Source organism: Apodemus sylvaticus, chromosome 14, assembly GCF_947179515.1.
Source record: "Apodemus sylvaticus chromosome 14, mApoSyl1.1, whole genome shotgun sequence".
NCBI lineage: Eukaryota > Metazoa > Chordata > Mammalia > Rodentia > Muridae > Apodemus > Apodemus sylvaticus.
Genome location: NC_067485.1, coordinates 79,890,095 through 79,908,815, shown reverse-complemented (window position 1 = coordinate 79,908,815; position 18,721 = coordinate 79,890,095). Strand labels below are relative to the sequence as shown.

Genomic DNA, 18,721 nt, shown 5'->3' with positions numbered 1-18,721 from the left:
AGTAGGAGACCACAGGCTTTTTGCTTGGTGCCAGACCCAGAGTCACAGGACCTTGTAAACAAGAGCTGGATTCCTGATCCACAGAAACTATTAAATTATCAATGCCATTTGACACCACTAAATCTAGACCGTCCTTGTTATGCAGTATTATATAACTAGCACATCTATTTTTTGTGTTAATTAACAATTTACACAACCAAACATCCAATCAGCTAACAGCATAATCAGGTAGTATATTCCCTAACTGTGGTGAAGAGTGTTAGTATCCACTGTTGTAAGTGTGGCTGAAATGCCACTGTGAATGCACTGTAAGAGGATGGTGAGCCACTATCCACAGCACATGTGTATGTTATGTGTGAAAACCCACCTAGAGCTTTGCACACATGAGGAACACCTGGGGCCTGGTGACTACAAGACATTTTCTCCATCATTCCAAAGTTGTGTCAAGTGAATCTAGTGGCTTTCACAAATCCTAGAATCTGCAGGCTGAATAGATGTGAACTAGAAGCAAGTACTTCCAGGTTCTTGAAGCTCTATGTGTTGGAAGTGAAGTCACCTAGACGACATCTCAAATGGACATGGTCAGTAGTAGGATAAAGTACTTCTGTTGCCTAGAGAACAAGGCTTTGGTCACTAAAAGGAAGTGTGCTAAGCTTGGTGTGAGAAGGATAGCATATGTACTAGGTGAGGGATTGATGAATGCCATGGACCACACCAGCCAGGTATGGGGGTCCTTGGGATGAGGGTTCTCGGAAGTCGAGGTGGGTAAGGATTTGATGGTGACAAACAGCAACAAACACAGAGGCAATTTGAATCTGAGTGTATTTTGTAGCTCTCAAGCATGGGATTTTATTCATTAAACCAAACATGCACAACTCTTAGAAGCCATATTCAGCAAACAATGATGAATACAACAAGAATTATTTGGCAAAGTAAAATACAAAAATCATCTAAGCATTATGACTCTGAAACTACGTTTGGTGAATCACAAACAGAACAGGTAATATCATCATCAAAAATATAACAATTCTAAAACAATATGTTTAATACAGTGGTCATCCAAGACTAGTGGTATATTCCCAAGGACAAGTTAGTAAACCTTTATGGTCAGTGTTCTTAACCTAACCGCTGAGCTAACTTTTCAGCCCCTATGGTTAATTATTGCTTAACATCTAATGCCTGATTTTTTTTTTATAAATCTTCAAAGCATAAATTTAAGCTATTTTAATTCTTTCTAATTAAGGCTTTACTCTATACCAAAACCCATCTCCAATGACACACGTGTAGCCATATGAAATTTTATTGGTGGGAAAGTTTTTATCTATCATAATAATTTTGTAAACGATTTGAAAAGTAAAGCGTTGGTTTCCCTGGAGACAAGGTCATGTTAGTAACCTGCCAGGAGCCATTCTCACAGAGATCTCAAAACCCCCTCCTCTCAGCCATTTCCAGCTTGCTTTCTCTAGGCTACTTTTTGAAGGAAATGTACTAGTTTAAAAATTAGCCAAGTAAGCAAGATGGTCAGTACATACAGAGTTCACCCAAGTGGACTGGAACAAATGAAGCTCACCTGTCATTAGGTTACCATAGCAACCCCTTTTCACTTTACCTCCTCTTGGTTGAAATATGATGCCAAGTTCCTACTGCATCTGCCAAATCTTCCCTGAGATCCTGAGAGACAATTCTGAGAAACTGTTCCTGAAGAATGATGCAAGCCCCCTGAGATTGTTCCCCGAATACAATGACTTTCCCCCTTCACACCTCCCCACACCTGCTTGCTTGCCTTTATAATGCCTTGTGTGAAAATTAAAGTTTGACAGTTTGATCAGAATACTGACTTGCTGTCTGCCTCTTTGTGTTTCTCTCTCCATCCCCCCCACCTCACCCCCACCCCCACTTCTTCTTAGGTAGCACCAGGAACCCTGTGGACTATCCTGTGGGTTGGGACAGTAACCCATTTCAAGGGGTGGTTTCATACCCATTATTCTTGCTTAAGATAATTTTCTAGGCTACTAGAAACCTGTAACTAAGAAAAAGAATGAAAGAGAACAAAAAAGAAAAATTGCCATGAGAACTATGGCTCAATATGTTCTCTCCAGCCGAGAGTTCCACAACCAGTTCCAGGAGACATCCTTATTTTGAAGTCAAATGCCTCAGTCTGTGAAACTTGTCACACAGATTCTTCTGGGGTAGGTGTGTCAGATGCATCCAGAGCAGTTGGTGGAGGTGATTAGTGAAATAGATTGCAGCTCCAAGGCCAGCTGCTGTGGGAGAGCCTGTGCCTTTTGAAGTTCCTTGTTGTAATCTGATCCAGGAGAGGTCCCCAGATCTCAGAGGTGTTGTTGAGGGTTCTGAACTTAATTGCTAAAAGAGTATGTCTTCTGTGGGTGCATTGTGACAACCACTCATCTGCTCTCAAGGAGATAATCACATTGCAAATCTCTAGAGTACACCGATACTTTTAGTTCTGAGCCTTGTGGGATGTCCTGAGCCACAGGAGACACCTCAGAAAGAATGCGAACTGTAATAGCCATTTATGAAAGTTAATTATGAAAGAATAACACAATGTTAACTACTGATTTTCTGACAAGTGTTATAAATTTTGTTGTGCCAGGCAAATATTAGTGATCCCCAAAACACACACAGGAGCTGATCTGATGCAACTCACAGCAAGGTCTTTATTCTATTTGGGCTAGCTTGGCTCCCCCGCTCCCATGTACAGCTGTCATGCAGAACAGTTTTGGCAGTGGGGGAGCCCCTGAATATTTGTGGGGCAAAGCTTTATACTAAGCAGCATGCAGGAAGCATATGTGCAAGCATCTAACTGTTAATGTGGCCTTTTAACATAATGAGCTTGTGCTGGAAGTCATATCATAAACTTAACTTCTGCTCCACTCTACATAGGTGTTCCTTAGTCAAGGGGTGGGCTTGTAAACTGGAGTGCAGGTTTGTTGGGGGAATAACATAGAGAAAATGGTCTAGTTGAGGGTGTAACCTGGAAACTCTGGTGTTCTTGGGGACTAGCCTAGAGACTAGAGTTAGGTCCAGGTTTTGTTGAGGGACAACTTAGAAATGGTTAGGTACCAGCCTGTTAGTTTACCTGAAGCTGTTTGAATTATATAAATCATGCTGAGTTGGAGTTCAGCAGTAGGTATGATTTGCATGTTTAAGGATCACGTGCACAAAAATAGAAATGCATATTTTAACTGTATCTCAAAAATGAGAGAGAACATTCTTAGCACTACCTTGGTGTTTCAGCACTTACAGCTTCATTTGGTTTCTTTCTATAGTGAAGCACGTACAGCTTTCTGTTTGCTTTCTTTCTTGACTATGTGTATTTCTCTCTTCTGTCAGAAGTATTGCCTCTGTTGGTTTGTGTAGGGCTGGTTTGATGGATTTTAACTTGTTTATGTCATGCAAAAGTTTTCTTTTTCCACCTCTGACAGAGAATTTTGCATGGTGTTATAGTCTAGGTTTATAATTTAGACTACCTTAATCCAGGTTCTTCTGGCTTTTAAAATTCCATTGAGAATTTCATTGCTGTTCTGGTGGATTTTTCTTTTTAGGCGTCTTCTGGTTTTTCCTTTGCAATTTTCAATACTTTTTATGTGTATATTCAGTGCTTTGAATATAATATAGAGAGGTTTTTCCTGCCTCTGTCTACTTGGTGTTCTGTGTGCTTATTGAATCTGTTGATATGTTTCTTTTTTTTTCTTTTTTGAGAAAACATTTCTTCTGTCATGGTTAGGAAGATACATTTTGTGCCATTAACCTTGGAGTCATCTAAGAATATAATTCCAAAAATTTATATTTCATGGTGTTTTCCAGATCCTTCACATTCCTCTCAGGTGTTTAATTTCTTCACTTTTCCTGCTGTGTACACTGATTCCTGTACTTCATATCCAAGTAGTCTATGACCTTCAACTTGATCCATTCTACCTATGAGGCTTCTGCCTGAGTAGTTTTTCCATTACATCTTCATTTCAGCTTGAGTTCTTTTCACCATTTGTCTTTTGCTGAATTCAGTTCTCAAATCCTAAATTGTCTTCATTCCATTTATTGTTTTGTGGTTGTAGTTGTTTTCTTTGGCATCATTCAGGTCTCTACTATTGGTCTCACTACTTTGACTGAGCTGTTGTTGTTCATGTCTTCCTCAAACTCCCTGAATTATTTGATGAAGTTCATGAATGTTCTTTTAAATTATGTGTCCTGGGCTTCATTTAGGTAGTTTTAGTTTGAGAACATTTTTTTGTGAGACCTAATGAGTTTGGGGGAGCTATATCAATTTGTTTGTGTTTTGTGATGAGACAGGGGATGTGGACATATTTTATTGGTTGTGTGCCTAATGTGAGATTCTAGGCCACCTCTGTTGAGTAGAAATTTGTTGTTGCTGTTGTTGTTGTTCACTCTTGATTGATTTCAACTCAGGCATGAGTGGGTTGATCAATATTTTGGATATTCAGTGTTGATTTTTGATTTGAGAAACAGAGTTAATCAAGATTTGGACTAAGCAAGAGAACACATAAATGGACTAAATAACTGAGACTAGTTGGGGTGCTTTGCATGCTGTGTTATCTGATCTATGTCTGGAGTTATAAGGATGACATATGTAGACTAGGATCGTGAGTGCTCCCAAGGCTAGATCGGTGTCCAGGATGTGTACCCAATCCAAGGTTGGGGATGGCAGCAGCAAGTAATGTTCCTATCACTCAGAGCTGCATAACGTTCTCATCATATCACAGACAAGATTCAAGCATTGAATTGTACCATTGGTTAAATCTGTATTGGTCCCTCAGGCCAGGTCCAGGGAGCTTACCCATCCATATCTAAGCAAACTCTGGAGATTGATGTGGCAATAACCAGCTACGGTTAGTAGGGTTGACCAGACTGGGCTGGTGCATAGAATGTACAACTAGACCAATGCTGGGTGTTGAGAATCACACACACAGGACTGGTCAGTCTCAGTAAAATTATTTTTAAATGTAAGATTTAAGTTAGATGTTTCTATTTTTATATCTCCTTATAGAGTGTATAATCCCATTATTTGTAGAGATTTATACATTTATTATAAAACTTGTGAGTTATCCCAGAATTTAAAAATGCTTAATGCTAAGTCCTAATGCACATCTGTAACCAGTACATGAGGGTAATAGGCTGTGAGCTATAAAATTGATTTGGAGCTTCTGATTTTCCCTGGGAATGTTGCAAGTACCCTCTTTTAAAAACAATGACAACAGCAACAGCAACAACAACAACAACAACAACAACAACAACAGCAGCAGCACAGCAGCACAGCAGCAGCAGCAGCAGCAGCAGCAACAGCAGTAAAACTGATGTAGGAGACATGATTCAGAAGCTGTTTTAGCTCAGTTTCGAGTTCCCACCTCAGGTATAAATCACATATATACAAACACGTAAAAATCCTCTTAGATGTGAGCTGATGCCTCTGCCTCTGTAGGCCTCTTCAGGCACTTTCACAAACACACAAATGTGCATAATTAGAAAAAATAACTAAGTTATAAACAAAAAATGGAAATTAAATGTAACTAAATTCACACTTGTCTATTTTGTATTTTCATCTATGTTGTATTTAGTGAAATAATTCAAAACATTTCCTGAGTGAAATGATCTGTAGTTATTCCTTTAATTCATTTATTAGTTCTAAATGTTTTAAATCATTCATCATTTTGAATCCACAAATGTTTATAAAATTCTTGATAAGATGGCCCGTCCAGCAGGTCCAGTTATTCAGGGTTCCGAAGAGGTGCTACCTGAGGGTCAAAGGGGAACGGGGGGGGGGGGGTGCAGAGGAGAGAAGAAGGAGACCACGCAGGGTTCAATTGTCGAGGTCTTGTTTAATTTTCTGGGGTTCACAGGTTTTGAGCTTCCAGAGGAAGAGCTTGCCTCAAGGCAAGAACAAAGGAGGTAGGGGCATTCTTGGCAGTTTCAGCAGGAAGAGATAAGGGTCGCCCGGTGGAGACATCCAATGTTTGCACAAGCTGGAACATCCTGTGGTTATCTCAGAACTTCCGTTTAACTGGCAGTTCATGGGGAGAGGCTCTTCTTTGTTTTACTCAGGACCATTGCCCTGCCAGCCCTCCACGCTGTTAGTGAGGGTCCATTATGGCTTCCCACAATAAGACTCATTTTCGTGCTTTCTAGCATAGACCTATCAATGTTCTGTTCTAGACTGATTAAATCAACCTGCTATGTACTAAAGGGGTAAATCCTTCATAGGAAGCTCTTCTGAAGTAGATGTCCACTCAACATAGTCTATAGAGTTAATTTTGTTAGTGCTTAATACCATTAGCTATCAATAAAAGCTGCACAAATTATTTTGAGTTTTTATTTTCATGTATATAAGTATTCCATGATATATATGGGTTGGTTTTTGACTTTATAAAACTAATACTGAAGGACTAAGAGAGTACAAGGACCACACAGTATGCATACAGCCAGTATTTCGACCAGGTCCAGAAATCCTCTCTGCCTTAGCACCAACATTGAAAAAGTTCCTTAAAATATTTCTTCTATCACAGATTGTTCCCATAACCATGTTCACATTCCTTGAGGCCTGTTTAAAGTATATATTTTCTAATTCTGTATTTATATCTTTTCTCTTTCAGCTGTTCATGGTAACCAAGTTCATGCTTTCAGGACTCATGGTAACTATGGGCTTCCATTTACAATTGCAGCATCTGTCTGTGTACTTCATTGTCCTGGGCTCTGTTAGTCAAAAGAAGAAGAATTTTGTACAGTTTTAACAGAATGAACTAATTATGACACTGCTGTCATTTTTGTGTGCTTCATTCACCATCAAGCATCCCCGTGTTCATAGTCATTTCTGCCTTGACTGTACTACAATGTAGTCACACTTGATGAGATTCCTGTTATTCCTTCTTGATAATATTTTCAAACTGGTGACATCACCACAATGACAGTGGAAACAGGGAATACACTGTTGTGGTCTACTTAAGATTACAATTAGATACCACTTGAAGAGCTATTCAAAATCTAAAGACATGGAAGATGAATTTGTACAGAAATTACTGGTTTATAGATAAACACTGAGATGTTGAATTTCAGATGTCTAGAAAAAACATCTTTACAATTTTTAAAATGCACATAGGGACTTTGAAATGTTAAAAACTAGTAGTCTATGTATTAAGAATACAAGTAAAGAGTCTGTGCAGATACATTTTAACAACTTTATTAACAATAAACCTTACAAATAATAACAAAAATGGGAAGAAACTCTGTGTTCTGGTTAGTATTTTTACCAACTTGAAAAGGCTAGGGTCCTCTGGAAACAGCCCTACCAAGGAATTGCTTCTATTGGGGTTCATGGGAAAGTTTGTGGAGATGTTTGTTTTCTTGACTGCTGATTGAAATTTGTAATAACAATCTTAAAGGCTCAAAGTACAATGGTAGAGAATTGACAAAATGCAAAATCTGTATTCTCTTTAGGTTTTGTCGACCTAATACTAACTTGTCTCCATCAGACTCTACTGTGGGCAAGTCTCTGAAGCTATTTATTGATTGATGTAGGAAACCAAAACCCACAGTTACTGTGGCCATTTCTGGGTGGATGGTGATAGAGGGTTCCATAAGAAATCAGGTTGAGCAAGACACAGAAAGGAAGCCAATTAGATCCATTCCTCCATGACCTTTGCCACCATGGACCCTGAGTTCCTGTCTTGGCTTACAGTTTAGTCAGCATTGTATTGCTATGAAGAGACACCATGACCACAGCAACTCATATAAAAGAAAACATTTAAAAAGACAGTTTGGAGGAAATGTGACTCATAAACAGGTATTTTTTATTTTGCCTTTCAATTTCTTTCTTTCTTCCTTCCATTCTTTCTTTTTACTTTTTGAGTATTATATAGTCAAGGCTGACCTTGAACTCACTGTGTAATGAGACTGTTCTTTATTTCCTCACATTTTTGACTCCACCTCCTTGGTAACTGGATTACAGGTATGATCCATCACCCTAGATTGTGGGTATTTATGTGTGCATGTGTGGTCATATGAGTGTATATGCTATGCATGCATGTGCGAAGGTCAGAGTTTATTTTATTTTTTTTTCTATCTCCATCTAAAGTTTGTGGCAAGGACTCTCACTAATCCTGGCCCTCACAGACTAAATAGGCTGGGTAGTGAGATGCAGAGGTCCACCTGTCTAAATACACTCAGCTTTTACATGGATGAAAGGAATATCAACTCAGGTCTTAATGGTTGAACAGCAGTCACTTTACCTTCTCCCTTGCTCCTCTTTGCAACCTTTGAAAGTCTAAATTTGCTTCTAAATATAAAGCATTTTAAAGTGGAATTATACAAAACAAATAATAAGAAAAATAACTTATCATCTAGGGGGTTGAGACAAGATGATTAAAAATTCATTCCACACTATCTCTTTAGTGGTAGGAATAAAGGCATATAATACCATACCCAGCTTTATACTAGAAACTTGGAAGGTATACATGAAGGCCAGGAACATGGCTCAGTGGGTGAAGATGCATTCTGCCAAGCTGACATGAGTTCAATCACTTACACTATCTTGTGGGAGATGGCCCTCAAATTGTCTTCTGGTTTCCAAGTGTATAGTGTGCCATGAGTATGAACATATGCATTTAAAAATAAACAAAGAGTGATAAAATAATAATAAAAGAGAAAGATTCAGCCTGGACATGATAGCTGTAATATCACCACTTAAAAATGATCCTTGTCCTTTTAATTTCAAAGATCCTACCTTCTAAGTAGAACTTCCAGGACAGACTTGGCTGAACATTTGAATTGAAATGCAGCCTGGGATATATGAGACATTGTTTGAAATAATAAACATGTGGCCCTAGAACATAGTATGGTGATCTATGCCTGTAATCTCACCATTTGGAGAAAAGCTCGAAGGATCATAACTTTAAGACCAGTCTGAACATATCAAGTTCAAGGGTCACCTGAACTAGAGAGTAAGATCATGCCTCAACAACCAAACCAAATAAAACAAAACAAACTACCAAACCACCAAGGATCTGTTGAATATGTTTACATATCCCTGTAATCCTGGCACTCAGAAGGCAGAGACTAGAAATTTCTGTGATCAAGGCCAGCATGGTGTATGTATCCAGCTTCAGGACTACAGAAAGAGACCATGTCTCAAACAACATAAAACAAAAACAAGGGTTGATGAAGGGGGGGAAAGCAAGAAGGAATCAGAGATATTGCATATGCGTTAAGTTCTTTTCAATTATATGCGAGGTCCTGAATATATGATATCAGAACTGTAAAAAAAATAAATAGGTAAATGAATGAAAGTAAGCATTTAAAATAGGGAAGTTAAAGATACCATGATGCACCCTACATTTGGAATAATACAATAATATGTATCCATGAACATGAATGAAAATTTCTAAGCCAGACTTGTTGGCACATGCCTGTAACTCCAACGCTTGAGATGCAGCAACAAGATCAGAAATTCAAGGAAATCCTCAGTCAAATGTTGCAAGATATTTGATCACACTGTGAACCCCAAATTAGACAATGGAAAACCTATCTCTGATTGTGGTGTGGCTCAGCCCAGCACACACCTTTAATCCAAGACCTTTCTATTTATTTTAAACAATATTGAATAGAGTCAGCCAAAGGTTAAGAGGCAGAGCAGCCAACCAGTTGACAAGAAGTGAACCTAGGGAAATAAAAGCAAAGAATGAGAGGTAGTCAGGAGGATGGATAGAGAGATGCACAAGTCATGGAAATGTAGGACACTCAGAAGGGTTTGTAAGAAGTGTGGAGAAGGGGAACTGATTATTTTCCTTCTGGGATGAAGGTTGAGGAAGGTTGGTTGGATGCTTTCTCTGCCTTTGTGAATTACCAGGATTTGACTACAGCATCTAGCTCCTAAGTCTTCATTTGGTAAAATGGAATCTTTGATACTGAATTAGATGACAGCCTAATTGTGACAAGGCTACAGGAGATTGTCTCAAATACTAATAAATGAAACCTTCTTAGAGTAGCCTCAGTTATTTCAGTGACACACCTGTGAAACTTCAATCAAAATGTTGCTTTTACCTGAGTGGCCTGAAGGCATGCCGGGGGGGGGGGGGCATTTTCTTTGTTGCAATTGGTTTAGGATGCATGCCTCGTCACAATGAACCCACAGGGCCTTGGTTAGGTTTCCCATTGTTTAAGAAAGTTACAATCCCAGAGAGACTAACCTTCATTTGTGGTCATTGCTGCTTCATTTCCTGTTCTCGAGGTTTGTGCTATGACTCCCTGTTTACGGTGTTAAATGAGAGAAGAAATAAGCCCTTTCTTTCCCAGATAGTTTTGTTCATGGTGTTTCTATTAGTCAGGGTTCTCTCACAGAACTTATACAATGTCCCAATATAGTAAGGGAATTTTTGTAATGACTTACAGTTTGTATCCAGCTAACCCATCAATAAGCAGTTCTGAATAGGAAGTCCCAAACTCTAGTAGTTGCTCAGTCCCAAGAGACTAGTTGTTTCACCTGGTCTTCTGAATAAACTGGAATCCTGAAGAAGTAGGCTCCAACAAATGTGCTGGCTAGTAGGAGCTAGCAGGCAAAGAAAAGTGAGTCTAGCTTCTTACAAAGTCCTCACTTTAGCCTCCATGTGAAGGTGTGGACCATATTAAGTTGCTTTGTCCCAGGCTGTACTTGAACTCAGAGATCTGCTCGCCTCAGTCTCCTGGGATTGAAGACCTATACTGCCCATACATCAACCTAAACTTTTCATGGCCTCTATACCTCAAGATCTCCATGTCAATATACAGGTCAGAAGCCTGTGTCTTCCACCTTCAGGACCTGGATTACAGGTACGCCCTTCATATCTTGACTGTCTAGGTCATTCTAGATGTAGTCAAGTTGACAAGCAGAAATAACCATTACCGTGTTTATCACAGCAACAGAAATCTCACAATGGAAAGACCCTAAATGAGAATAAATCACTCACCTGCCTCAGTCCCTTAAGAGTGACCCTCCCATTGACTATAACTATAAAATCCAGTGTTTCCTAAAGGTCTAATTCTCCAAAGTGGTGCTACTACCTTAGACATACTGCTGTCAAGTCTAGTGAGGATTACCCCTTTTGGTCCTACTTGAAGGTGGCAAGGTTGTGCTGTGAGTCCAGGCTGCCTTGAGATCAAAGAAGCCTTCTTCAAGGCTACAATGTCTCAGCAGTGTCATCTATCCCTGAACTCACTTCACATGACAAATCTCCTCTGACATAAGCAGATGAAAACACTGACAAGAGTCAAAGGTCATTCTCCAGCAGAGACTCAGAGCTGGAAATGGGCAGTTGATCTTGTTGATTGGTCATCAGGTCATAGACGGCAGGACCTAACTGACATTAAAATATTAGAAAGAGGAGAGACTCTATGCCAGAGAGGGACTGGAAGTCAGATGGGACAACAAAGAGAATCTTAGTAGTGGGAGATAACATTGATGATGGCGGCAATGACTAGTAATTTAAAGGCAGTACCATGAGGATCTTAAGGACTTGGAATAAGGAAAGCCTAAACTGTACCAGGATTTATAATCCAGAGGGATCGAAGACACAAAATACAGCTAAAAATCATAAAAGGGGCCAAGGGAGCTAGAGTGGTCCAAACATGCCCAGAGAAGCCAATTAGTAGTGACATAAGCAAGGAAGTATGCACTGACCTTGAGCCAATCCTTCCTTGAGGAAAGAAAACAAAGAAAACCCATGAGTTAAACCCAGCCATTATTGGTCCATTTCAGCTCTGACCTCAAAAGGAACCATTGTGAGGTCTTTTACTTGCTAGTTACAGCTTTGGCTGAGAATGCCTCCTGTCCTTATAATACAGTTGCTGTTGGTTAGTTGGTTGGTCGATTGGTTGGTCGATTGGTTGGTTGGTTGGTTGGTTGGTTGGATGGATGGATGGATGGTTGGAAAGCAATTTGATTTCTATGCTGGTGAGCCACTGAACTTGGATCTTTGTGAATTGTTGAATGTGAACACAGTGAGTTTTCTTCTGTATTCTTATGTTTCATTTTAGAGAGTTTTGTTTTCTGGATTTAAACTAAGTTTCCCCCTCTTCCTGTATTTTCTTCATTTGAAGATTGAGTAGAGGAAATTTTTTTAGATTTTTTACTCTATTTTACATTGTCATATGTTGCATGTCTTTATTCCTTTCACTAATTTTGAACAGTAATTTATAATAATGATACAACATGAGCAATCTCACAGTGACATTTCCAGACATAAACTTGAAGAGCATTTCACACATTCCCCTTGCCTGCTCCTTATAAGTACCTCAGTGTTTCTTTTTTCTGTTCAGACACTTACTTTACAAGGACAGGCCCGGTGGTATCAAGTCCTCCTATTTAGAGGACTGACAGGCCATATTTGATGTACTTAAGGAAAGGCATCAATATGTCTTTGTGCTTTAGAAGAAAACTGCCTCCTGTCTTAGAATCTTCCTGGCCGTTCTAAAGTCAAGATTCCATGCAAGTGTCAAAGGAAATGTTCAGATCCCAATTATTTGATGCTAAATTTGGAAGTGGGCAAGTTAATAGAACTCAAGGATAGAATGAATATAACGATCCAGTTTTATACTTTCAGAAAGAACTTTCCATAGTGGGACATATCATACCATTTCCCTTCATCTACTTGGGTCACTTGGTCTGCAGCTGTCATTCCATTGAATAGTTATCTTCTATCTGAAGGAGAACAAATGTGGTTCTAAAGCTAGCGTGTTATCAGGCACAGGAGATGAGGGCAATAATGAATTTTGAAGCAAAGGATCAAGCGTGTGTCCTTGAGTCCTGCTGCCAAAAGAGCTCAAAGATCATGTACAGGAATAAAAGCTGCCCTTTGTTGGAATGGTCTGACCAGCACTCCTCAGGACCCACTCAAACATATGTCCATTTGGAGAAAGAGAGGGAATGTTTTTACTGACAAGGAGTCTCTCCAAATTTCCAAAACTAGGCTTGAATAGAACTCCTTCCTCCAATCCTAATCTTTTCATCTGTTAGTGGAGTGGCAGTAGAGAGCAGAATCTCTAATGTTCAGCAACAAAGACCTTTTCAGATTTTTTCTTGATTTTCAAGGTGTTGCTGAGGAAGGAGGGTCTATCCTCTGTGACTCTCAAAAAACAAATATCTGATTAGAGACCTGGCAAGTAGGGCTTTGGTGTCCATGGCTGGACAGTACCTGTGCCTCCTTTCATTGTGTGAAGGTTTAGCTTGTTAGAATAGACAAATGGATGGAACTAGAAAGTGTCATCCTGACAGAGGTAACCCAATCACATTGTATGCACTCACTGATAAGTAGATGTTAGCACAAAAGCTCAAAATAAACAAGTTAAAATTCACAGACCACAGGAAGCTCAAGGTGAAGGAGGACTGAAGTGAGGGTGCTTTGGTTCCTCTCAGAAAGGGGACAAAATGCACTCACAGGAGCAATAAAGGAGATAAAGCATGGAGAAAAAACTAAAAGAAAGGTCACAGAGACTGCCCTACCTGGGGTTTCATCCTATAAAGTCACCACAACTGGATACTATTATTTCCTACAAGAAGTGCATACCAAAACAAGCTTGTCATGCTTGTCTCTGGAGGACCCTGTCAGAGCCTTACACAAACAGAGGCAGATGCTAGCAGCCAATGGACTGGGTGTGAGGTCCACAATGGAGGAGTTGGTGGGTGGTCAGGAGGAGCTGAAGGGATTTAAAGCCCCATGGGAAGAACAATGATGAAGGCAACCCAGACACCCGAGATCTCCCAGGGACTAAACCATCAACCAAGGGGCACACCTTTCCTGCTAAAAATGTGGCATAGGAATGCCTTGTTGAGCATTAGTGAGAAGAGTGGTCCTTGGTCTGGTGAAGGCTCAATAGATGCCCCCCAACAAAGCAAAATCTTGGGGGGGAGCATAGAGTGGGTTGTGTGGAGGGACATATATTTGAAGGCTGGGGTTGGGAGGAGGGCTTAGGGGTTTTTGGTGAGGGGGGAAACCAGGAAAGGTTTTAGCATTTGAAATGTAAATGAAGATTTTTTCAATAAAAAATATTGCTAGCCAGTGCTTAGTATGGCTACATGTGCTTAATTTGTACACATGTGCTGCTTCCAGGTGACTATGAACATTTTATTAAGATAGAATGTCCTCCTTGACCTCTACTAAACTGTAGTTCGTTTCCTGTGGTATCTGTCATGTATGTGGTTCTGGGTGGGTCCTTTGTGGTTTCTTTAATGTGTAAAAGTGACATTTTCTGGTGAGAGGTGACAGTAGAATTTGTTCAAACACATGACACAATGAAATGGCTCACCACAACCCTTGCACCTCAATCACAGATGTCACACTCTCTTGGATCTATGCACAATGTGTCTAATGCTTACCATTAATTTTTAAAGCTTTGGGAACACAGATCATATAGAAAACCAAAGCATTCATTTCTCTTCCTTTTTCCCCTTGCTTTTGTGTTTTGGTTTCTTGAGACAGGGTCTCCTAGAGTATAGGCTGTCCTCATCATTTTTGAGTATACAGAGAAATATTACTTCAACTGTTAATCCTCCTGCCTCCACTTTCATACATTTTTTATTACCATGGGCTCATCTTTATGAGACATTCTTGACATTCACTATGTCTGATGTCTTTTAGAATACTCTGAAGGACTCTCCTCAGTCTGGGCACAGGTAACCTGATCATGACTAGATGTGTCCTGTGTGTTTGTGCCAATTCCCACTTCAAACTTCAATCCCAATTCAACATTGGTAAAGTGTGGGGACTCATAAACACTAGAGATTTGCTACCAAACAGAACATGTGGCCTTTACCAAAGGGCTTGATAGACTGATCTCATAGAATTTCTTGACCATCTTGTACAGTTAGACTTAGAAATCAGTCTTGGTACACAATCTGTTGGTTAAGTGTTCTTGCCCTGCTAACATCCTGATGCACAAACAAGCAGAAAAAAGTTTCTGTTGTTTATGAAGACAAAGACAAGGCTTTTTGTTTGAAATCAGAATGGCCTAGAGTGCTAGGATATGGCACCATCTACTACATCTGTTGTTTATAGGTTTCTGACTGACAGATGTTTTCTTGATAATTTGGAACATATCAGCTGACTGACTCTAGATCCTGAGCTTTGGTGAGAAGTCTCAGGCCTGAGGAGAACATGGAACCAATGGTGTCATCATTCTCTCAGACCCAAAGATATTTGTCTCATGCCCAGGAGTATCATGAAAAACAGTATTTTGTCACAACTACCAATATAGTCAGGAACTACCATCCTTAAGCATCCATCAGTCTGAGTTTAAAGAAAGGTAAATAGAATACATTGATTGTAGACATGAGTTATGACAAACTTATCATAAAGGCTGTGGTCCAAGCAAAAGCAAGACACTGTCCAACTACTTGCCAGTGAACATCAGAGTCCATAAACAAGGTAGGGCTAAAGCTCTGGACCCTTTTGTCACTCTTAGGATTCCTTCTCTGCTTATTGATGAGGAAGTGTCCTAGTTAAATTTTGGGTGTCTAAAGTCCCACAGATAGTCCAACATTTGAACACTGTTCCAACCAGGTGGTACCATTTGGAAGAAATTATGCCCCTTGGGCAGTGGTCATAGCAGGCAGAAGTGGGTCACTGGGCAACATTGGGGAGTCATTTGAATAAAACCGGTCCTCTAGTTCCCCAATGACCAAGACTAGCCTTCCTCTAATTAAAGACAGAAACAGAGGAAAACTAGTGGGCTATGCCCAGCCACTATAGTTCTGTTTCTTGCTCTGATCTCACAAGGAACCATTATGACAACTGATAGATACCTGTCCAATTACAGCCCTGATTGAGGCTGCCTTGTATCATTGCAGGTACAGAAGCTGTTGGTTGGTTGGAAACCAAGTGGAGTGTGAACATGCTGAGATTACGCTTGGACTTTCAAGAGCTGGTGCACCCTAACATAGTATCTCTCCCCTTTGGTGACTTGATTTGCACTTTTTGGTTTTGGAATCTGTATTTGCTGGCTTAATTTATGTGTTTACATTTCCATGTTCTTTCTTCCATTTTAAGTTTTATTAATAATTCTTATGTTATGTTTGCTATGTTAGAATATTTTATTGCTTTCATTTCATGTGTGTGACTGTTTTGCCTCCATGTCTAAGTACCACATCCCAGGTTACAACTGTGGAGGTCAGAATAAGGAGTCCAATTTCCTGGATCAAAACTGACAGGTAGTTGTAAGCCTCTTAAAACATACCTAGAATTAAAACAATAACATATTTACTTAGTATAACTAGGTTATTTATGTAAACAAACCCTCACTAGAACTCACTTAGCATAACTAGGTTATTCATGTAAACAAACTCTCACTAGAACAGCCTGTAGTTCTACTTTCAGGGAATCTGATTCCCTCTTCTGACCTGAAAGGTAATGTTAATAAAATTATATAGAAAGATTTGTATCAATATTGTAAATGTTGTATAGCAACTGTGAGTGTGCTCTATGGGAGCTCTTAGAGGCCAGAGGTAGAGTATCTCCTAGAGCTGAAGCTAGGGTAGTTGTGGGCCACCTGCCTGGTTCCTAGGAAACAAATGCTGGTCCACTGCAGAAGTAGCCAAACTTCTGGACTCCAGATCTGGCTCATCATCCTAGGGCTGATGATGGATTGTGTGGGATTTGGGGTATCGGTTTGTGTTAATAACTTCTCTTGAAGCTGACATTTTTGGTGCCTCTAATCACAGTACATGCTGAGATCAGGGGAGAGGATGGTTGTCCTTTGCAATAAGCTCTTAGTGCTTTTTTTTCTCCTTTCCATTTACAGTTGGTCCCTGTCAACCCAATCTATGTCATATTTTTCATCCACTGCCTTGGAAGGTTCTTTGTTCTTCCCTTCCCAAGCATTTAAAGTAGCTGGCTGAATTGTTTGACATATTTCTGACTTTTTTCTTATCATTTTCATGTAGAATTTGAGCCTATTCTCATACCTTGGGGTGATTTTAAATGTCTTTTTTTTTTTAATTTCTCCTTGCAAGTTTGGTTCTAGGCATATAAAGGAGGGCCTGATCATGGAACAGGACCTGGAGAGTTGTAATCTATTGAGAAATTTACCACTGACTATATGATGATGATGACCCTGGGTGAAGGACACTTTTCCATAGTCAAAATGGCCTACCATATACCAACACTGACCTGTGTGGCTATACAACACCTGAAAAATGTCAAAAAGTACAACCCATTTATCACTAGGGAAGTCAACATTATGAAATTTCTTACCCATCCTAATATTATCAAACTATTTCAAGTGATCCAGACAAGAAAGTTCACCTACCTGGTGATGGAGCACACCTCAGAGGGAAACTTTCTAGACCCGAATCATGGGATGTGGGTTTTCAGAGGACAGCAAAGCTCAAAGAATGTTTGGCCAGGTACTACAAACAGTGCAGTACTGCCATGACAATGACATTGTCCACTGAGACAAAAAGGCTATTAACATTGTAACTGACTGCAGGTGGAATGCCAAGCTGTGTGATTTTCGCCTGGATGCTAAAGTTTTCCCAGGGCAGAAGCTGATGGATTTCTGTAGCACACCACACTACTGTGTGCCAGTATTCTTTTAAGCTTAGGAATACGAGGGCTACCCAGTTGATATCTAGAGTTTAGGAGTCTTGCTCTTTGTCATGCTGACTGGACACTTTCCTTTCCAAGATAGGAAAGGAGGAGGAAGCTCCTCCTCCTTGCAGAGCTGAGGAGGAAGATCATTGATTGCAGCAATTTTCAGCATTCATCCTTCATCAATATTTTCAATGTTATAGTGGAAATTCTAATCATCAGTCCCAACAGGAGGCCCACAATCTGCCAAATCATGATGCGCCCAATGATCAGGGACAGGCAGGGATATTTACCACCTACATCCACATGGACATTCCCAGGCACACCAAGCCATTTCATTGAAAGGGCAATGAGTCATGGGTTATAAGCCTGAAGATATTATCACTGAGCCTCTGAGAGACCAAAAATTCAATGAAGTGATGGCATCCTACCTGATTCTATACCAGTCACCCAGGAGAGACTGCTCCCACCACCAAATGAAACTGATTAAATGCATGCAGTCAGGCTGGAAGATCTCCACTCTTTCCCTGGTTACCTAAGAAGAGCTGAGCCTCTTCTCACATCCTTCATTTTGTCCTCACATTCATCTAAACTCCAGGAGGGAGGATAGGAAGACTCTAAGGCCTGGTGTCAGAAGGCATGCTATGTGCTGCCAAACATGACCAACCCTCTCCAGCTCTCCCACCTGGACTGCCCTGTCGCTGATGACTTCATGAGCAGCAGGTTGGATATCAGGAAGACTTTCTCATAGTCCAAGACTGTGTTATCTTGTAGGCCAACTAAACATGTCCAGCCACATCTACTTCTATATACCTCTTCCCCTACAGCAGACAGAAATGTGTCTTCCTGCAGTCCCCAACACTATTTCTGGGGATTGCTGCTCTCTGCTAAGAGTATAACCCTTGCAGGCTCCTCCTCTGGGGATATCTTGCAGAAAGAGACTCTCATGGAGGAAAACCCTTTCATCCAAAAAGAGGCCATCATTCCTGAAGATACCATCACTAATGGCCAGAAACAGGGTGCAGGCCTAGTTTCCCCCTCATAACTGGCATCACCTCCTGAAGAAGGTGAAGAAGAAAAATATGAGCTACCTTCAAAACCTGTGCTGCTGTGTGCCACCACCACAGAGATATCAAGCC

At 40.2% G+C, this 18,721-nt stretch overlaps 1 pseudogene; it reads left to right on the top strand.

Annotated features, from left to right (window-relative positions):
• Positions 1 to 578: 578 nt before the first annotated feature.
• On the top strand, positions 579 to 17,949 carry LOC127664603 (sperm motility kinase X-like; annotated as a pseudogene).
• Positions 17,950 to 18,721: the final 772 nt, after the last annotated feature.